This window comes from Marmota monax, unplaced genomic scaffold (assembly GCF_021218885.2).
Source record: "Marmota monax isolate L192 unplaced genomic scaffold, Marmota_monax_Labrador192_F-V1.1 WCK01_AAM20220418_F8-fsc00128, whole genome shotgun sequence".
In the NCBI taxonomy this organism is placed as follows: domain Eukaryota; kingdom Metazoa; phylum Chordata; class Mammalia; order Rodentia; family Sciuridae; genus Marmota; species Marmota monax.
Genome location: NW_026693452.1, coordinates 4,108,613 through 4,132,008, shown reverse-complemented (window position 1 = coordinate 4,132,008; position 23,396 = coordinate 4,108,613).

The window sequence follows — 23,396 nt, the reverse complement described above, 5'->3', positions numbered from 1 at the left end:
TACAGTTCATCAACCAAGATTTTCTGCCACTAAATCCTCTCCTGTCTCTACCGTAGTTTCTTTGTAGAAACATTTGGGGTTCTTTTCAATGAATTGTGTTGACAGGCACCTTGTATAAGTTGTATAAGGAAACAGATTTGAAGATAGGTAAGAGTAACCTCACTTCATGCTCTTTGGAGTTAGGGAAGGCTAAAAAATTGTGTCCCTGTGAACTGATTGTTTTGGTTTAGATTTGAGGTGTTCCCCCAAAGTTCACGTGTGAATAATGCAAGAATTTTCAGAGGTGAAATGATTATAGCATTGGAAGTGTAACTAATCAGTGAATTAATTCACTGATGTGGGTTAACTGGGTGGTAACTGTAGGAAGGTAGGGTTGGCTGGAGAAGGTAGGTTGCTGGGGAGGGCAATGTATCTTTGGGGTTTGTATTTTGTGCCCATAAGCAGAGCTATCTCTGCTTCCTGATGTCATATCCTGAACGGCTCTCCTCCACCTCACTCTTCTGCCATGATATCCTTCCTCACCTTGGGATCATAGCAATGGAGTGGACCATCTACAGACTGAGACCTCTGAAACTGTGAGCCAAATAAATTTTTCTTTCTCTAAAAAATTCTTGCCAAGTCTTTTGGTCACAGCAATGAAAAAACAGGCTAGAACACTGATAGTTGTACAATAACTTTAAAGTTTTTCTTTAGAGGAAAGGCTGAGCTGAGAGCACACAAGGAAAGACAGAGAGGATCACTGGTATCTTGTCTAGCCATGATGGGGCTGCTCACCCAGTTTCATGACTTCAGAAGGAAGCGTAGCACTCTGGCATCCTGACAACAGCCTTTGGTCTTTGGAGGTTGAAACAGTGTTCTTTTTGATCATAAAAATATTCTTCCTGAGGAATCTTCTGGTAAATTCATGATTTTCTTTTTGTTCTATCTCTACTGATTTTTTGATACCCCAGTAATAATTTAATGCCCTTCATAGACTGTTTCCCTGGACAATTGCCACTCTAGTATACTCTTTAGTTGAGCATTGGATTTGATAGAGAATTTTCCCATTTTGTTGTTGTTTTCAAATGAAAATAATTAGCCAAAAAGTATTTATTTATGCTTACCATAGGTGTAGGACTTTCCTAGGGTACCAAAAATATTCTTATTCTCAAGGAGCTTAGAAGTTAGGGAAGATCAAATTGATATATATGAAACTATTGGGTGATATTTTAATAGTGAACCATACATTACTGAGTTCAATGTCTAGAGAAGGAGATGATATTTAAATCAGGCTTTGGGATGTAGCTGGAATCTTACAAAACGGTAAGGGGAGGGAGGGGGAAGGAACAACTTTCCATGTAAGAGGAATAAAAGCAGAATTGTGTGAATTGAAATGAATATTGTATATTCAAGGCACAGCAAAGAGGGAGCTTGGAAGACAGGTATTGAAGAGAGTGGGAAATAAAGAACAACCAGGTCATAATCAAACTTGAAGTCCAAGAACGGGGAATTTGATTTGATGTAAGAGAGATCCATCATAGATGACTTGATAGGGATGCAGAATTACTTTAGGATGATCTGGTCTGGTATCATTTATGGTTGGGAATGAGATGGGAGTGACTTGGGTTGACAGTTGGGGTGTAGAGGCCTGGGGAACATAAGAGAGGAGGCTACCACAGGAATCTCCACGTAGACCAGTGAAACTAGTGATGGGAAGCAGGAAGGGAGGGGGAAAAGCCATCATTGCAGGCTTGTCAAAGGCAAATTGGGAAACATGGAAACAAAGGAGTTGAGAGAGAGAGAGAGAGAGAGAGAGAGAGAGAGAGAGAGAGAGAGAGAAACTGGGAGGAAACGGTAGAAATGGAAGTACTGAGACTTGTGGAGGAAAGCATTATGTTGAGTTTTAGAAAGCATGCCATGTAAGGTCTGCTGCAAATGCCTTCTTTAAAAAGCATTATTAACCTTTTAAAGTCAATCATTTTCAACAAAATAGTTTTTAAACCATCTTACTTCTGGTTCTCATTGCTCTTTTAGTACAACACTATTATAAAATATAAAATCAAAAACCTTGTCTTAGTTTTTTAATGCCTAGTACTGATCATGGTACTTGGTATCTTGTAAGCATTTAATAAGGGATTGTGAATGAATGATTGAGGTAGGACAGTGTGGTGTTCAGATCACAGATAGAGGAATCTTCATGAATAGGACTAAAATTATATTTCTGCAAGCAATCTTTGGAAATCATTGTCTAGTTCAAATTCTTCCTATTGCAGGGGAGAAAACTGAGTTAATATGATCCAACATTTTGTAACATTCTTGAAAGTTGGTAATGCAGCCTGTTTAAAGACTTTTAATAAAGGGGCATTTTCCTAAGTTTTTGGACAGGTTAGTGGTTACAAACTTCTTACTGTGTGGAGCCCAAAGATGCCTTGCTAGCTACTCATTGCTAATAGAAATGTGCAGTGGCAAACAGATCAGCTCTCCCCTTTTTGCTTAGACACAGCTGTCATGAACTCTCAACACCTACATTTTCCCCCATAAATACAATATTCTTCATTCTTGTAACTTTTCTTCGTGCTTACTGCTTTTGAGATTCCAGTCACCTTGGTTGTTCTCCTCTATATAAATTCTGAGCTCCTGATATCTTCTTTTCATCTGGCAATGTTAAATGCAGTACTTTTGGTCTGGGTTTGGCCATTAGTAATCAGTGAAACTATAAACTTCTCTTTATGAACACATTATTTTTTCTTAATACATCCTAATGCTTTATTAACATTTTTTTGTTAACTCATATTGAGCTCATAGTCAATAAGACTTTTGACTCTTTTTCTCTTTTTGTGCTAAGATCTGTACAGTTATTTTTCATTATTGGATTTCATCTAATTAATTTTGCTTATTATTCTAGCTGGATGTAGTGATTTGGAAACTTAACTCTTAACATTCAACATCCTTTATATTCTCTGTAACTTCTATCTTTGAGCCTTTGAAAACTCGATATGCATAACATATGTAACTCTGTATAAATTTTTGATGAAAATATTAATATGACAGTATCAAGACTAATGTTCATTTTTGAGAACTATCATAGTGCCCAAGTAAATATTGGATCTATAAAAATACTTTTGAATAAATAGATAAACAAATGAATTGTGGAGATTTTTATCCCAGTTGACTATAGTCAACTAATCTAGACCTTTATGATAATGTCATTTTACAAGGCATAAACTGTGGGCAATTAATTAATAGTCATTATTCCTCTATACTTTCTGCAAAGGTAGAATGAATGATTTGTCCAGTGTATTGGCTTAACCAAAATAATCTCTTTAAAACTTAATTTATTTTTAATTGTTCTTTTTAGATATATATTTTAGTAGAGTGTATATTGACATATTGTACGTGCATGGAATATAACTTCCCATTCTTGTGCTGTACATGATGTGGAGTTATACTGGTTGTGTGTTCAAATATGAACACAGGAAAGTTATGTCCAATTTATTCTACTATCTTTCCTATTCCCATCTCCCCTCCCTTCCCTTCATTCCCCTTTGTCTAATCTAATGAACTCAAAATAATCTTTTTGTAGTAGATATTCCAAGAGACATTGGTTCCAAGAGAGAGACAAAAAAGAGAGAGTACAGGACCAAAAGTGTTTGGGAGACTCTATATTATGTTCTCCGAAAAGATGCAACACACATTATCTTATTAAAGAGCCCAAGAAAATCTATAAAATAAATACCTTTATAAAATAAATACCTTTTTACCTTTGTTAAAATCAGAACCTTCCATTCTTATTTGACATATATTTTTTTTGTTCTTATAATAACTGTTAATACCTGGGAGAATTAGTGTTCCATGGAACAGATTTTGGAAGATGCAAATGTACAAGCTCTTTTCAATTAAAATGAAAATGAGATTTGCCTGGAATGGTATGTTACTCACAAATTTGTGTTGACTCTTAATCACCAGTTTCCTCTTCATGTGCTCTCAAATTGGTGCTGCAAACAAGCAGAATACTATGTTTTACAATTTGGCTAGTGTTGATATCAAGCTCATAGACATTATAGGTTGAGTTTTAGCCCTGGATTCATATCAGGATTCCCTGTGAATATTTTAAAGAAACCTAGATGTCTGCAAGTCAGCCTTAAATTTAATGGTTCCAAAGAGGTGGGTGGGGCCAGAGATGGACAGAGTTGCTAACTTTGGGGCTTTGGTTTCTGCTGCTCTTTCCTTGTTGAAAGTACCTCAAAAAATGACTTTCAGAGACTTGAACACATTTAGGACAAAGCTCTCTTTTGTTCTCCCCATTTGTCTTGGTCTTCAATTCTCTCATGCCAATATTTGCTCTATCCTCTTCAATCAATTCTCCTTGACATACAAGATAAAAGCAAAATAAAATGTGAGTAACTGGGCTTTCTCTTTGTTGTCTGTCAATATTATCACATGGATTCAAGAATCATATCTGTGCCTTCCAAAACTAAAACAGCCCCTGTTTTTTATTAATTTATTTTTATTCTAATTTGCAATATGACAACAGAAGGCACTACAATCACTACAATTCATATTACACATATAAAGCACAATTTTTCATATATCTTGTTGTATATAAAGTATATTCACACCATTCATGTCTTCATATATGTACTTAGGGTAATAATGTCCATCTCATTCCACCATTGTTTTTTACCCCATCCCTCCTCCCTTCCCCTCCCACCCCTTTACCCTATCTAGAGTTCTTCTAATCCTCCCATGCTCCCCCTCCCAACCCCACTATGAATCAGCCTCCTTATATCAGAGAAAACATTCGGCCTTTGGTTTTTTGGGAATGGCAAACTTTCACTTAGCAGTATATTCTCCAACTCCATCCATTTACCTGCAAATGCCATGATTTTATTCTCTTTTATTGCTGAGTAATATTCCACTGTGTATATATACACCACATTTTATTTATTCAACTACTGAGGGGCATCTAGTTTGGTTCCACAGTTTAGCTATTGTGTATTGTGTTGCTATAAACATTGATGTGGCTGTGTCCCTGTAGTATGCTGTTTTTAAGTTCTTTGGATATAGACCAAGGAGTGGGATAGCTGGGTCAAATGGTGGTTCCATTTCCAGCTTTCCAAGGAATCTCCATACTGCTTTCCATATTGACTGCACCAACTTGTAGTCCCACCAGCAATGTAATGAGTGTGCCTTTCCTCCCACATCCTAGCCAACACTTCTTGTTGTTTATGTTCTTAGTAGCTGCCATTCTGACTGGAGTGAGATGAAATCTTAGAGTAGTTTTGATTTGCATTTCTCTAATTGCTAGAGATGTTGAACATTTTACATATATTTGTTGATTGATTGTATATCCTCTTCTGAGAAGTGTCTGTTCAGTTCCTTGGCCCATTTATTGATTGGGCTATTTTTTTTTGTGTGTTTAGCTTTTTGAGTTCTTCATATACCCTAGAGATTAGTGTTCTATCTGATGTAAGAGTGGTAAAAATTTGCTCCCAAGATTTAGGCTCTCTATTTACCTCACAGATTGTTTCTTTTGATGAGAAGAAGCTTTTTAGTTTGAATCCATCCCATTAATTGATTGTTCATTTTAATTCTTGCACCACAGGAGTCTTATTAAGGAAGTTGGGACCTAATCTGACATGATGGAGATTTGGGCCTACTTTTTCTTCTAATAGGCAGAGTGTCTCTGGTTTAATTCCTGGTCCTTGATCTACTTGAGTTGAGTTTTGTGCATGGTGAGAGATAGGGGTTTAATTTCATTTTGTTGCACATGGATTTCCAGTTTCCCCAGCACCATTTGTTGAAGAGGCTATATTTTCTCTAATGTATGTTTTTGGTGACTTTGTCTAATATAAGATAACTGTCATTATGTAGGTTAGTCTTTGTGTGCTCTATTCTGTACCATTGGCTATCAGTCTGTTTTGGTGCCAATACCATGCTGTTTTTGTTACTATTGCTCTGTAGTATAGTTTAAGGTCTGGTATAGTGATGCCACCTGCTTCACTCTTTTTTTTTCTTCAGAGAGAATATTTGGCCTTTATTTTTTGGGGATTAGCTTACTTCACTTAGCATGATTTTCTCCAACCCCATTCATTCTTCTTGCTAAGGATTGCTTTAGCTATTCTGGGTTTCTTATTTTTCCAGATGAATTTCATAACAGCTTTTTCTATTTCTATGAGAAATGTCATTGGGATTTTGATTGGAATTGCATTAAATCTGTATAGTGCTTTTGGTAGTATGGTCATTTTGACAATATTAATTCTGCCTATCCAACAACAAGGGAGATCTTTCCATCTTCTAAGGTCTTCTTTAATTTCTTTCTTTAGTGTTCTGTAGTTTTCATTGAGAGGTCTTTCACCTCTTTGGTTAGGTTGATTCCCAAGTATTTTGGTTTTTTTGAGGCTAGTGTAAATGGGGTAGTTTTCCTCATTTCCCTTTCAGAGAATTTGTCACTGATATATAGAGATGCCTCTGATTTATGGGTATTGATTTTGTATGCTGCTACTTTGCTGAATTCATTTACTAGTTCTAGAATTTTTCTGGTGGATTTTTTTTTTTGGTCTTCTAGGTATACAATCCTATCATCAGCAAATAGTACTAATTTGAGTTCTTCTTTTCCTAATGTATCCCTTTAATTTCTTTCATCTAATTGCTCTGGCCAGTGTTTCAAGAAAAATACATTAAATATAAATAGTGAAAGAGGGCATTCCTGTCTTGTTCCAGTTTTTAGAGGGAATGCTTTTAATTTTTCTCCATTTAGAATGATGTTGGCCTGGGGCTTAGCATAGATAGCTTTTACAATATTGAGATATGTTATTGTTATTCCTAGTTTTTCTAGTGTCTTGAACATGTATGGGTGCTCTATTTTGTCGAATACTCTTTCTGCCTCAATTAAGATGATCATATGATTCTTATTAAGTCTATTGATGTGATGACTTACATTTTTTGATTTTTGTATGTTCATTCCTGGGATGAACCCCCCTCGATTATGGTGCACTATCTTTTTGATATGTTTTTGTACTCGATTTGCCAGAATTTTATTGAGAATTTTTGCATCTATGTTCATTAGAGATATTGGTCTGAAGTTTTCTTTCTTTGATGTGTGTTTGCCTGGTTACGGAATCAGGATGATATTGGCCTCATAAAATGAGTTTGGAAGGGCTTACTCTTTTTCTATTTCACAAAATAATTTGTAGAGTATAGGTATTAGTTCTTTTTAATAAGTCTTATAGAGCTCAGCTGTGTATCCATCTGATCCTGGGCTTTTCTTTGTTGGTAGGCTTCTCGTGGTATCTTCTATTTCCTTGCTTAAAATTTATCTGTCTAAATTGTATATCATCCAGATTCAATTTGGGCAAAGCATATGCCTCTAGACAATTGTTGGTGCCTTCAATATTCTCCATTTTATTAAAGTACAAGTTTTCAAAATAATTTCTAATTATCTTCTCTATTTTTTGTAGTGTCTGATGTGCTATTTCCTTTTTCATCATGTATGTTAGTGATTTGAGTTTTCTCTCTCCTTCTCTTTGTTAGCATGTCTAAGGGTTTTTCAATTTTATTTATTTTTTAAAAGAGCCAACTTTTTTTTTCTGTCAATTTTTTCAATTGTTTGTTTTGTTTCAATTTCATTGATTTCAGCTCTGATTTTAATTATTTCCTGTCTTCTACTACTTTGGGGGTTGATTTGTTCTTCTTTTTCTAAGGTTTTGAGTTGTAATGTTAGGTCATTTGTTTGTTGACTTTTTCTTCTTTTTAGGAATGAACTCCATGCAATGACCTTTCCTTAGTACTGCCTTCATAGTGTCCCAGAGATTTTGATATGTTTTGTCAGTGTTCAAATTTACCTCTAAGAATTTTTAAATCTCTCTCTTGATGTCTTTTACAACCTATTGTTCATTCAGTAGCATATTATTTAGTCTCCAGGTGTTGGAGCAGTTTTTTTTTTAATTTATCATTAATTTCTAATTTCATTCCATTGTGATCTGATAGAATTCAGGGTAGTATCTCTACTTTTTTGTATTTGTTAAGAGTTGCTTTGTGGCATTATATATGGTCTATTTTAGAGAAGGATCCATGAGCTGCTGAGAAGAAAGTGTATTTGCTCATTGAAGGATGACATATTCTATATATGTCAGTTAAGTCCAAGTTATTGATTGTATTATTGAGTTCTATCGTTTCTTTGTCCAGTTTTTGTTTGGAAGATCTATCCAGTGGTGAAAGAGGTGTGTTAAAGTCACCCATAATTACTTTGTTGTGGTCAATTTGAGTCTTGAACTTGAGAAGAGTTTGTTTGATGAACTTAGATGCTCCATTGTTTGGGGCATATATATTTATAATTGTTATGTCTTGTTGGTGTATGGTGCTTTTGTGCAGTGTGAAATGTCTTTCTTTGTCCCTTTTGATTAACTTTAGCTTAAAGTCTACTTTATTTGATATGAGGATGGAAACCCCTGCTTGCTTCTGCAGTCCATGTGTATAATTTTTCCCAACCTTTCACCTTCAGTCTTTGGATGTCTTTTCCTATGAGATGAGTCTCTTGGAGGCAGCATATTGTTGGGTTGTTAGGTCTTTTTTTTTATTATTGCTATCCTATGTCTTTTGATTGGTGAGTTTAGGCCATTAACATTCAGGGTTATTATTGAGACATGATTTGTATTTTCAGCCATTTTTGTTATTTAACTTGAGTTGGTTTCTCCTTTGATTAGCTTTTCCTTTATTGTAATACCTCCCTCTGTTGATTTTCATTGTTGTTTTTCATTTCCTCTTCATAGAATATTTTGCCAAGGATGTTCTGTAGTGCATGTTTTATAGCTGTAAATTCTTTTAACTTTTGTTTATCATGGAAGGTTTTTATTTCATCTTCAAATCTAAAGCTTAATTTTGCTGGGTACAAAATTCTTGGTTGGCATCCATTTTCTTTCAGAGCTTAATGTATGTTGTTCCAGGATCTTCTAGCTTTCAGGATCTGAATTGAAAAATCTGCACATAACCTAATTGTTTTTCCTCTATATGTAATCTGATCCCTTTCTCTCGTGGCTTTTAATATTCTCTCCTTATTCTGTATGTTAGGAATTTTCATTATAATGTGCCTTGGTGTGAATCTGTTGTGATTTTGTACATTTGGTGTCCTGTAAGTCTCTTGAATTTGATTTTTCAATTCATTCTTCATGTTTGGAAATTTTTCTAAAATTATTTTATTGAACAGACTTTTCATTTCTTTGGTTTGGAACTCTATGCCTTCCTCTATCCCAATAACTCTTAAATTTGGTCTTTTTATGCTGTCCCATATTTCTTGAATGTTCTGCTCATGGTTTCTTACATTATCACTGTGTGGCTACATTCTTTTCAAGATTATATATTTTGTCTTCATTGTCTGAGGTCCTGTCTTCCAAGTGGTCTAATCTGTTGGTGATGCTTTCAAATGAACTTTTAATTTGGTTTATTGTTTTTTTCATTTCAAGGATTTGTATTGGTTTTTCTTTAGATCCTCTATCTCCCTATTGAAGTAATCTTTTGCTTCCTGTATTTGCGTATGTAGCTCTTTGTCAAAATTATCGTTTGCTGCCTGTATTTGCTCTCTTATATAATCTTTCAATTCACAGAACATTTTAATTATGTACATTCTGGACTTATTCTCTGTCATTTCATCTGCTATGTTGGCCATGGATTCTAATAATGTGGATTCTTGATTTCTAGGGGGAACTTTCTTCCCTTGTCTTTTCATGTTGTTCCTGTATCTGCCTTTCTAGCTCTGTGGATTCGAGGTATTACTGTTTTTACCCTATAGGCTTAGAGTGCCTCTGTAGGGTTCCAAAACCTCTCTTTGAGGGAAAGGACAATATTAACAGGTGCCAATATAAACAAAATACCAACTAAAACAAATAGTCTTTATTAAGACATTTATAGTTTTGTCACAATGTACAGAAATGGTGAATTCAATTATCTACAATATATGCAGTAGGTTTGTAAAAGTGTTTACAGTTTCTGATGGTGTACCAAGAACTGGGGGTAAGATGTAGGAAGATATGCTGAAGAGGTAGGAGGTGAGGATATAGAGTTATTACATCTTAGGAAGTGTGAAATAGAAATCTAAAGAAGAAGGTTAGTAGCAGAATAGAGAGGTAGTAATTTTGGGTAGACAAGAGGGAAGACAGTAGAGTACATAAAACAAATATACATATAAAACAAACACACATATAAATTAAAAAAGTAAAGAAATGTTAAAATAGTAAAATTTGGAGAGAGGAAAAAAGAGAAAAAAAGAGAAAAAAGAATATACAGCACAACTGTAATATACTATTCAGTCATCTCAGTCCTCAATATCTTAATTCATGCAAAGTACTTGGTTTCACATATGTTGGGGATGTGAGGGTGGTAGAATAAAGAGGGAGGAAAAAAATCTCAAAGGAAGAAACCAGGATTGTTTTGGTTGGAGGTCAGTATCTTTCCTGCTTCCCTTCTCATCCAATAGGTGGGGTTGTCTGTTTTTAGTTGGTATCTCCATCCTCAGAATGGTGGGTGTTACCAGGATATGTGGGTTGGTCTTGGGTGCAGGGCACCTGGAATTGGGTCTGGCACTTGTTGGTCCCATTGGGAGACTGTACCTCAAGGATCTCCTTTGGGGTCTGCTCCTGTGATGTGGGAGCCTGGTCAAACTCCTCATCTTGCCTATAGATCTCCCAGTTCCTAACTCTAAATCAGTCTCAAAAGTGTATCTCCCTCACCCTCTCCCTTTCTACTTTCTAACCAAGAACCTTTCTTTCTGGGGGTCTTGTATTGCACTCTGGTGGCTGTGTACCTGATGCAGAGGGCTGTTTTGTACTGGGCAGTCACTCTGATGAGTTAGCGGTTGCTGGGGATTGTGGGGAACTAGAAAACTATGGGTACCTGGCTATCTGGTGTTCCAAACTGGTAGTTGCCCCAACTAAAGATGGTGATGGAGGTGACCCAAGATGGAGATAGCTGCTTTTAGCGATGCGGTGTCAGTTCCTGTGGGGAGAGCTGGGTGATGGTGTTGTGCCATCAATTCAGAGATGAGCTCTGTGGTATGCAGCATGTGGCTGTCAGCTTTCTTCAGAACCTGTGATATCTCCAGGTGCAGGAAGGCTATTGCAAATAGGGGACTATGGCAATAGCTGTCAAGTCTCAAGATGGAGGCAACTGGGGGAGCCCCAAGTTGGTAGATGGGGGTCCACATGGAAATGGCAGCCAGAATTCCTGCATGTGGGTAGCGGCTGAATGCCCTTCATAGGAGTGGGGTCTGGGAATTCTGCATGGGTGCTGGTGCTGTTGGTCCTGCTAAGACACCTGTGAGACCTGCATGGGGGAGTAGTCCGAGTCAGGAGTCCTTTTCTAACACTGAGGCCCGGGGCCCATGTGGGATCAGCTGCGGAGGTGTCCTCTATCACTCTCAGCAAAGCAACATTTCCACTAGTTGAGACCTGGGTCATGGAGCAACACAGATTGTGGCCTCCCTCTGGCCTGCCATCTTGGATCCCCAAGAAGAACAGCCTCTGTTTTTATGACATACTTTACAAGTCTCATTTTGCAGTACATTCTGGGATTTACTTTTATTGACTTACTATTCACTTTTTCAAGTATTCCCATGTGTCTCTTCTTCCCTCATTATACACACACACACACACACACAATGATTTTTTGCCTTTTTCATTTAATATAGACATAATGATTTTTGAAATGAAATTGTATACTGGTATCATGAAAACACATGAAAATGTTTTATGTATTTAATTAAGTATTTAAGAGCTCCTTGTTTTCTCATTCACCTACCATTGTGCCATCAAGCTCCATGTCCTCTGCAGGAAGAACAGGAAAAAGAGGAATCGGAAGAGAATGAATCACAGATAACAGTGGCTATCTACAGCTGAAAAAAAAAACTGGATGCTTTAAGTTAGCTGTTTTGTTAGTAAACACATTCATACACAGTAAAATAGCTTATATGTGTTTCATCTATCAAACTTGTTTTCCCATTGCCTTCAGTTAACATCAGAAGTGTTAACATGTTTTCTAAGAACTTTTGGGTTCTGACTCCTGCCTCCTTTACATTTATTCATTTCCTATTTCATTTTCTCTCCACCCATTCTCTTCACTTATGTTCACTTGGTGTCTGAATAATGCTTTCTCATCCTTCAAGCATCAACTTAGACATCATTTCCTATGTGGAGACCACTCTGATACCAAAGCTGGATATCCTCCCTCATGCACCCAAAGAAGCAGGTATTTTTCTATTTCTATCATTAGTTATCTGTTCTCTTGCCTTTCTCCCTCACTGGAACATTTAGGTTTGTGTCGGATCCATTGTTGTATCCCAGATCACCCAGTCCAGTGTTTAAGCCATATTCAATAAATGTGTTGAATGAATGAAAGAAAAAAAAAAAGAAGACACTTCTCTCTACATCTTGATCCTCCTGATAAAATATGGCTTTGAGTATAGCAGCAGGTGAGAGCCAGGAAATCTGTGAAAGAAAAAGCTATCTTTAAGCTTCCTCAGCAAAAACACCAACGGATGTTCCCAGCCCTCTAGTTGAAGATAAGATGAGGGGCAGGAAGTATAGTGTGTGTGTGTGTGTGTGTGTGTGTGTGTTTCAGTTCCCAGCTGGAGTTGCCAGCACAAAGACTTTCAGAAAATAATTTTGCTATTTGTAAACTGAAGGAATGTGATATGGAAGTAAATGAAGAAGAATAAATATGGAGCTACCCAGTATGCTTTTATAGTCACTTTTGGGGAGATAACTACACTGTAAAAAGGGATGATGATACGGAAGGGAATAAACCTATTAATCTTTTTTCTTACAAGATAATTCAGACCCAGAACGATTCCATACATTAGACTGTGAAATCTGCTCACCACAGCTCTTTGCATTTTTTTGTTTAGTTTATGTGAATTTTCCTTTTGGCTTATTCATGAACTCATGTGGTGAGTTACCTTTCATAAGGGAATCACAGCTTGACTCCACCGCCAGAAATAAACTAAATTCAGATATAGTTTGGAATAAAAATGCATAGTACTTTCCAAACTGGGCATATTTAGTATTAGTACTTACTTGAAAACATGAAATCTTGAGAATTATTATTTATAAAATATGAATTCATACTCTATTTACGTTCCCACAAATCTGAAAACCTGAGTATTTTTGAGCTTTAACCCAAATCCATTTTAAGTTCTAATATTAAATACACAGTAATCTCTTTCATTTAGGCTCCTTATAGTGAAAAAAGCTGGTCTGTCTGCTAACTTGCTTGGGTATCTGCAGTGTCAGGAGTCATGAGGGCATGGTCTCTAGTCCTGGGTACTGTCCCACTCACTTCTGTGGCCCCAGCTCCCTGCCCAGTGACATACACGGAAGAGCTCAGTGGATGCTTATTATCTGGGGGAATGAATCTGTTGGGTGTGTCTATGCACCACAGTGGATTCTTGCTGGGTCCATTTGGGTATTTCACATTTATTGTCCCTCTTGAATTCTGCCCATAGGTTGTTTCTACTCAGTGGTTGTCTCAGCTCAGGATGCTACAACAATATACCATACACTGATGACTTACAACAAACCCTCACTTCCAACAGTTCTGGAGGCTGGGAAGTCCAGGATCAAGGCACTGGCAGATTTGCTGTCTGGTGAAGGCTGCTTCCTGGTCTATAGGTGGCAGTTTTTCCACTATTTTCTCCCAGGACTGTCACGAGCACACTGATTCCACTCATGGACTCCTCCCTCATGACTTCATAGAATCCTAGTTACCTATTAAAGACTCTGCCTCCTAAATAGCACCATATTAGGGGGTAAGGGTTCAGCATTTGAATTCTGTGGAGACACAAGCATTCTGTCTATACAAATAATTGTCTTAGTTCATTTTGTGTTGCTATAACAGAATACACAGACTGGGTAATTTATAAAGAAAAGAAATTTATTTCTTACAGTCTCAAGTCTGGAAAATTCAAACCAAGGGATCTGCAACTAGCAAAAGGTCTTGATGCTACATCATTTCATGGCATGAGAGAGCAAGAGAGAACAAGAGGTCTCAAACTCACTTTTAAAACAACCTACTCTGGAGAGAACTAACCCACCCCAGTGATAATGACTATCCATTTAGGGGGCAGAGCCCCATGACTGAATCACCTCTTATTAGGCCCCACTTTCTAACACTGTTGCATTGGGGGGTTATGTTTGCAACATATGACCTTTGGGTGACATGTTCAAACCATAGCAATAGTTATGTCCCAGTATCTTTCTCCTCAGTCATTGGCGCATTTTGGCAGTACTGGGTCCTTCTCTAACTACTGGGGACCAATATGCTTAGAGAGATTCATTCCTGTTGGGAATTAAGAGAGCAATTTCTATGGGATTTCCTGGGTCTGGCTCAAAGTCATGCTTCTGAGCGCATTCCTGCTTCTCTCAGCTTTGTCCTTCTCGTGTATATCATTTTTTTTAACACAGCAATTTTTATTTTTTTTAGTTGTAGATGGACACAATACTTTTATTTTATTTATTTATTTTTATGTGGTTCTGAGGATCAAACCCAGTGTCTCACATGTGCTAGACAAGCACTCTACTGCTGAGCTACAACCCCAGCCCAAATGCAGCAATTTTTAAAGCAAACATTCAAAGAATTTCAAATTAATCATAGAAGTAATAAACACAACGCAAACACAAATGTAGAATTTCAAGTTGTCATCCTCATTAAACACAACCCACAGAGCCACTATGGCTGCCCAATCAATATACTACCATTGGTGGAACCCACCTTGAATTTGGCAGGCAATTTAACAGGTTTGTTGATAGGGTTATGTTCAGATAAACCCATGGCCCATAATTTTTCCACCTCAGTAGAGCACAGCAGGTCCCAACTTTTAAGCTGGGTTATGGTCCAAAAGGAAATGTTTTTTTTTTCTTTTTTTAATTTAATTTTTTTTTGCATTACAATCCTTATTACACATATAGAGCACAATTTTTTGTATCTCTGTACATATAGTATGTTCACACCAACTTATGCCATTATACATGTTCTCTCTCTCTCTCTCTCTCTCTCTCTCTCTCTCTCTCTCTCTCTCTCTCTCTTTGCATTACAATTGTTAATACACATATATTCCGTTCCTCTCTCATGGCTTTGACATGGCTTCTGCTTTCCTCATGAAATACATGACACATGTTTTTATGCCCTTTTGTTCTGACTTAGGATGTTCCAGGGAGCTTTATCCCTCTCTCCTACACCTCTAATGGGGCACCTCTGTTGCCCTCTCCCTTCTCATTCTTCTTTCTCAGGCTCCATGTCTTTCTTTCCCTTTCATCTGCACCAACACTCTCTCCACCACACTGTCCCCTTTAAAGTCAACAGCCGTTTGATAGTGCTTCCAATGAAGCACATTTACTTGAATTTTAATATACTTTTGATAGTTATATAGCATATATCCATTTGCCTATAAAATCAATGTTCATATATTTCATCTACCTTGAAAGAACTGCATAAATTCTCATTTATGTTTGATCACCATTGTGGTGGCTGGTGTAGTGTAAGTTGGCTCCTTCTAATACATCATCCTTATTTTGGAAAGGGAGAATTTTATTACCTTTTCTTTCAAAAGGGTCAAGTTAAGAAGAATCTCTTTGAAGTTTTTTTTTTTTTTTTTTAGTGGTTATACAGGTTATGGAATAGTATCTGCTGAGTCTTAATGCAATTTTTTGAGATTTAATTAATATTCTAAATTAGTGTCTGGAATGTTTTATGTGTAGATTGAAGAAAAGAGACCACATTGAATTCCTGGTTGGTACAAAGATTTATGGGTGTATAAGACACGGGGAGTTTATTACTGGTGCTGTATCTAAGGTAGATGCTTTCGGAAGCAGGATTTCTGGCCAAAAGCTACATCACATATCCTGGCAAATATGCTTCCTATTTTGTCTCTTGATTCTTCAGTCCAAATGAATCCAAATTAATTGCATTTTTATTGATTTTATTCATTTGGCTTCGCAGGGTCATCAGAAAGGGAACTTTTTCATTTCTATCTTCATTTTGCAATGCATCTCAAGGCCACTTGTAAAATAAAAGGCAGCAGTTTACTGATGTCCAAGATCTCATTCTAAGGCCTTGAGTAGTAAATAGGGATTTAGAGAAAGGTGCAGCCAGGGCAAAGGCGTACTTCCCTCCTTTAGGGTAGCCATGAAACAACACAGGACTAGGTTGGCCTCATGCATTTTCTCCTCCTGAAGTATGTATGACAAAATTTGATATCTCAGACTGCTTGGGTTTATCCAAAATTCTAAGGCAGTCTCTGTTTTCTTTCTCTTATCCTATTTAAACCTAGTTGGAAAATGGAAAATGAAAAACGGTAAGTGAAAGCTTTGAAACATCATGCTCAGAGAGTGAACGAATACTAGACAAAGTGTTAAGGTTAAAATCAGGTAAGACTTGGGGAAGCCCTGGGAGCATCTCTAGCCCTGCAAGGAAGGTGGGGTAAAGATCAGGTGGGTGAATGACTAGAAAGAAAAGAAGGTAGGACCACAGAAGCCTGAGACTACTCACCCTGTGACTCTAAAGGGATGAAGTGAGCACCCAAAGGGGGCTTTCTCAGGTCAGGGAGACCCTGTTTGTAGAAAAACAGGGAGGAGGAGGGAGAGGGAGAGGAAAAGAAAGAGGAAAAAAGGGAATGGATTAGAAAGTTACTGCACAGAAGAAAAAGCATCAGAGCTGAGACGATTTTCCCTCTGTTTCTTTTTTTTTTAAAAAGTAAACCAGATGGGACTGTCACTTCAAGGAAAGGTAGAAGGTACTTCACAGTGACAGGGCCAGTAAAAAGTATATAAAATAGTGCCATCAACCTCTGTGACCATCCAGTTAGCATCTCAGTTGCTACAGGCTCTGCCTTAGGTTAGGCTCCTTAGCAACAGATGCTGAGATGAGGATTTGTGTAAAGATTGGAAAGTGTTCCCAGGGAAAACTCACAGTGGAATTGGGAAGTGGGATCAGGATGGGAAGGGGTTGAGCAAGAGTGTGGTAGCAAGCAAAGTCCTTCCAAGGGCAAGCCCTTGGAGAGCCTCTGAAGCCACACTGGCCACATCTCAGAATGGTCCAGTGGGGGCAAGGAAGCTGCATTGTTTCAACTTCTGTACCTGTGGCTCTTAACCTGGGAATTGAGTGCTAGGGAGTGTTTAACAGTGTGTGAGACATTTTTGTTTGTCACACTGGGGCAATGTGATATTGGTACCCAATGAAGACAGGGAGGGATGCTGTTAAATACCTTATAAATTCTATAATGCACAGGAAAGCCTCCTCTCAGCCCTACCTCAATAAATAATTATGTCGCCCAAAGTGTCAACAGTGCTGAGGTTGAGAAACCCTGGTCTACACCTGCCAGTCACTGGGTCAGGGCTAATGTTAGAATGTATATTTTGCATCCCCCAAAATGTTTCTGGTGGTTTGAGGCAGCAGTTGCTGGCTGTTTGGAGTGAAAACCCAGCTGGAGTCTGTGAGCGTGTAAATTACAAAGGAATCTAAAGAACCATGTGTGAGCACCGACCAAATGTAATATAAATGGCAATTCATTGATGTGTTTAGTTTAAATCAATATCTCTGTCTTTCCCAGTCTTATAGCCCTCTCTATCTGAACAGTTACCTGGATTATTACATATTGCGTTGCAAACACCTTCTTGATTTATTTTATTATACATATGAGAATAAAAACAACAACAACAAAAAATGGAGCAGCCAGGCACAGTGGCGCACACCTGTAATCTCTGTGGCTCAGGAGGCTGAGACAGAAGGATTGGAAGTTCAAGGCTAGCCTCAGCAACTTGGCAGGACCCTGTCTCAAACTAAAAAAAAAAAAGGGTGGGTGGGTGGGTGGGAACGTGGCTCAGTGGTAAAGTTCCCCTGGATTCATTCCCTGATACCCCCATGAAAATATTGGGGTATATACATAACCTGAGCCACTGCCTTCAATGCCAAGGTGAAATGATCTTTGACATTCTCTGACTTAAATAATGAGTCACATTTTCACTCATCTTTTGTTCTGAGGCTAGACTAGTATCTGCTGCAAGTATTCTAAATTGATACTCAGTAGCTTTCTAAGGTCATTTAAATTCCTAATGAAAAGTCACTCAAGGCCATAGTACAAAATAAATACATTGTTATTGATCATGCAATAAGATATTAGGCTAATTTAATAAGGCTTCTCCCTGAGATGTACTCAATTCACCAATATTGTCATTTCTCAGCCCTCATAGATCCTGCTGGTTTTTTCATGGCCTAGCAATAGTCATCTCTGATTTGCTTGACTCCATGTTTCACCTGGATACTCCAGGATGCCTCATCCCCATTAAACTTCTTCTCCCTGTCGGCAAAGTACAGTGATAGAATAAGGATTCATTACTCTTGAAATGACCCTTTCTACAATATCCACTTTTTATCTCCTTAATCAGCAAAGTGGTACTCTGAGGACTGACAGGTTCACTGGCTGGAGGCACATTTATTACTGAGAAACCAGCTGAATAATTGTGTATTTACCAACTTCAATTTAACCTCACAACTTGGCTGTCTCTCACAACAAGGTGAGCAATAAGACCAAATTGCCTCTCTGCCTGTAGCTCATCAATAACTACCCTTACTCAACCAAAACTAGTATTCCCATTGCCACCCTCACAGGCAGGAGTTGATATACCTTATCACATAGTTTTTATTTTCAAGAGAAAAACTTTTGGTTGCTTTGGTCAAAGCTTTATATTGTAACTGAAAATACAGTAAAGGAGAGCAGTATTTTCTTTTCTTCTCCCAGGAAATTGCATGACAGTAGAAAAAGGGAAAAGAGGTTTTTTATTTCTTTGTAGGGAAGAGATGGCTAACTGCATGTCCCAAATTAATAGTTCATTTGCCTAATATGAAATGTACACTAAAATTTTATAGTAAAAACTCAATGAAAATACTTTAAAGTGTGTATGCTCTTTGATTCAGCAAATCCTAAAGAAATTACAGAACAGTGCAAAGTCGTAAGGTAGGTGGACTTATTGCAATGTTATTTCAATGGAAAAAAAAAGTTAAATAACTGATGTCCACTAACATATAATCATGGTAAACTTATATAGTGAAATTAAGTGTATCTGTTAAAAGGGGGGAAGGCAGGTGTGTGGATATTGATATGGAGAGATGTCTGTGGTATAATAAATGAAAAAGTTTTTAAAAATGAGATGGATCTATATGTCTTGAAAAAATGAAATCTACCACATATTGTTAATAAAAAAGAGAAAGTTGCAAACAAATAGGTACAGTATGTCCCTCTACTGTGAATATATACATAAATAATATATGTATCTATATAGTGTGTATGTGCATAACTGTGTCTCTACAAACATGGAAAAATTCTGTAAGATTTGACACCATACTTTAGTGATGTTACTCAGAGCTCAGAGCTGGAGGGAGGGTTATTGGTGTGATTTTGCTTTATTGTATTTTTTAATGTATATACGTTCATACATACATACAACCTAAGCAAGGTATGCATACAAAACAACTGTGATTGTTTTCTGGACAATATATGTGAGTAGAAAATCAGATGTTAAATATACAAATTAACTGTATGAATTGGTTTTCAATTGAGATTTTATTGAATTATATATGTATAATTATATATATAATATATATTCACACATGCACACAAGTTATCAAAATGTATTAACAGGATGGGGTTAGGAATTTAATAAATATGCTTAATTCCATAATTCTTTTCTTTTTAAATCTAGGCACCACTAATCCATTAAAGAACTGTTAAAGGAGATACCAGGCGTGCTGAGCACAGTGAAGTAATAGTGATAGCTAATGCTTACCTGGGGTTCACTATCAGCTAGTTCTGATTGCTTAATTGTCACAACAGCTGAGCAAACTGAGACATAGTGAGATTATCTTGCTGAACTAATAAGGAGAGCCAGGATTTGAATCTAAGCCAGCTAGTTTAAATTTACCTGGATGATTCATTAAATGATTGCAAAATCCAAAGTAAAACTCAATGTGATGGATCATGCAATGTATTAACCAAACCTGGGGCTGTGATGTCACCATATCCAGTGCTGAGCAGACCACACTGCTTGTTAAAGCAGCACTAGACTGTTGGCAACAGGTCCACCTTGGCCCCTGGAGCCCTACCTCCACTAGTTTGTTCTGCATGCCAGTGTGGCCAGCTCACAAGGCCATGGCGAACTTGCGGTTTTTCTGTTCCTGCTTATCCGTCTGAGACATATGTATCCCACGGGAATGCCTTGACCTTTTCTGGTCTGATGGACTTATTGTTAAGGGAGGTTTCGGTACCTGACAATAATAGATGTTGAAACTAAATTTCTCCCCCCTCCCTCCTGCTTTTGGGTAGTTTTCCACTTCTGCTGCTTGGGGTATAAAAAAAGGTGTGTTAGCAATAAAGATTATTATTGACTCCTGGATGAAGAACCTTGGTGTCCTGTGTGTCTTTTAACCTCGCCGTCCCTCGCCGGACTCGGCTCCCTTGGCCGGACGCGGCAATTGGAGGTTCCCACCGAGATCCGGAAAGCAGGGGTAAGCGGACGGGGCTCACCTTCTAAGAAAGAAGGGGGAGGATTGGTTTAAAGATAATTTAAAGAGACAGGGTACGTACCATGGGTAACTCAACAGCGAAGGTTCGTCTGGCCAACGAACTGAAAGAGCTGTTAAATACACAAGGAACAGGAATAAAAACTAAGACTGCAACCGAATTCGTTGAAATTATTGCCCAGGCTTGTCCTTGGTTTCTGACAGGAGGATTTCTTAATAATAGTGACTGGGACCTGGTGAGGCATGACCTTCAGAAATTATTGAGGGACCGGGGCTTGGACAGTGTCCCAGTTGCCACCTTTTCCTTATGGAGGTTGGTAAAGGATGCTTTATTAACAGATAAAGTAAAAATCAAGGATCAGCTTGCTGAATGTGAACAGGCCCTTAATCAGGTGCAGGAAGAGCAAATGGCAGAATCCTTAAAGGATGAGGGTCCCCTTGAGGACTCAGGCTCGGAGGGTAGGAAACGCCTCCAGATTTCTAAGCCCGAAAAGGATCCTGAGGACCTCAGTTCTCTCTCTGAGGAAGAGGAGGGATTAGAAAGGGAGATAGAGGAACTAGAACATCGCCTTAAAAGGGCAAATGTGAGGGTGCCTAGGGCCCCCTCAATTGCCGCACCTCCTCCCTATAATCCTGATTGGAATGAGGACGCCCCTACTAGACGGGTGGGGGTCCACTGGGGTTCTAGAGCGGCTCAGGTTTTTCCAATGATTGAAAACGCCGATGCTGATGGACAGCCGGCCAGAGCCCATGTCCCCCTAGCCTTCAAGGACATAAAACAGCTTAAGGAGGCGGTCATTAATTATGGACCTCATGCCCCTTTCACATTGACCCTCTTCGAGTCCTTCTCAGCCAGTCAACTAATACCTAATGATTGGCAGCAACTTTGCAGGGCTGTGTTATCTGGAGGGGATTTCTTATTGTGGAAAAGTGAATATCATGAAAGGTGCCGCGAGCTGGCTCAGATTAACCTGAATGCGGGCCATCAACGGCGAAATGCTGAAATGTTGACAGGAACTGGGCAGTATGCCACCATAGGCCAACAAATTAATTACGACCCAGGTGTTTATGCTCAAATAGCCTCAGCTGCAGTTCATGCCTGGAAAGCCCTGCCCATTTCTAAGACTGAAACAAAAATTTCCAAGATCTCTCAAGGGCCCTCTGAACCTTATTCAGACTTTATAGCCCGCCTAATGCAGGCTGCTGGAAAAATATTCCCTAATCTAGAACAGGCTATGCCACTTATTAGACAACTGGCATATGAAAACACCAACACTTACTGCCAAAATGCTATTAAGTCCTCCCGGGCCAAAAGTATAGATGACATGATTCGAGCATGCAAAGATATAGATGGGCCTCATATTACTGGTCAGGTTTTGGCTGCTGCCCTTAAGACTGGAATGCAAAAAGCTGATAACAGGGGAACCCGCTCTAAGGGGTGTTTTAAGTGTGGGAAAGAGGGACATATAAGGAGAAACTGCCCGGAAAAGAGCGAGGGTGCTGGCAGAGGGATGCCTGAAATTTGTCCTAGATGTCATAAAGGAAATCATTGGAGCAGTGAGTGCAGGTCAAAATTTGACATCCAGGGTAACCCAATACCGTCGGGAAACGGGAGCAGGGGCCCGCCCCGGGCCCCGGAAGCCAAAGTGTACGGGGCAGTGCAGGGACAGAACAGTGCCCCAGGGAGTGGGCGTCTCCGCCGCCTCCCACTGACCAACCCCTTTCTATCTGGGAACTCCCCAGGGGAACACCAGGAAGCGCAGGACATGCAGATTACGCAGATAGATTATTCTCTGCCCTTGTCATTTATAGTTCTACCTTCTAAAATTACTCCCACAGGAGTGTTCTGGCAAACGGGTCCCATTTATTGGGTCCACTTGCCGGCTTCTAACCACCGGGTATTGACTCCCTTTTATGAGCTAGTTATTAACTTAATTTGGAAGGCTAAATATTTGGGTGATGCATTGTTTGGAAAAACCTTTGACATACTTATTCAACCTTACACTCAAGATATGATACACAAGTTACAACAAAAACATGACCTTTGGTGTCTTTTCCTGTGCAACTTCAAGGGTCAGATTGATAATCACTTCCCTAAACATAGACTTTTGGAGGGCTTTAAAAGGTGTCCCATTATCTTCCCAAAGATTATGAAAAGGAAACCTATTCCAAAGGCCCAAACTGTATATACAGATGGGGCCAAAAATGGATTTGCTGTCGTTTTTGATGGATCTCAAATTCTCCGACAACCTGTGTCAGGTCAGTCGGCCCAAAAGGCGGAAGTTGAAGCTTTAATCATAGCTCTCAAAGTCTATAGCTCTATTCCTCTTAATGTATATACTGACAGCTTATATGTAGCCAATCTGGCTCTAGTCATAGAAACAGCATCATATATTGGAAAGCAATCCACCATCACAGAACAACTACAGGTAGTTCAGCTTCTCATTTGGGCTAGACGAGATCCTTTATACATTGGCCACATCCGAAGCCATTCAGGGCTCCCTGGACCTTTGTCAGAGGGCAACGCAAAAGCAGACGCTGCTACTCATGCTGTTGGCCTTTCCTGTGTGACGACCGAATATGATAAGGCCTTACAATTCCATAACAAATTTCATTTAAATGCACAGTCTTTACGCTTCCACACAGGATGTTCACGAGACCAAGCTTTACAGATTGTCTCATTATGTCCAACCTGTGCACCATTTATTCATTCTCCTTCCCTTGGGGTTAATCCAAGAGGACTACAACCTAATGATGTCTGGCAAACTGATGTTACACACTTCCCTAGCTTTGGTAAGCTCTCCTTTATACATGTTTCCACTGACACATATTCTGGCTTCATTTTTGCCACCTTACAT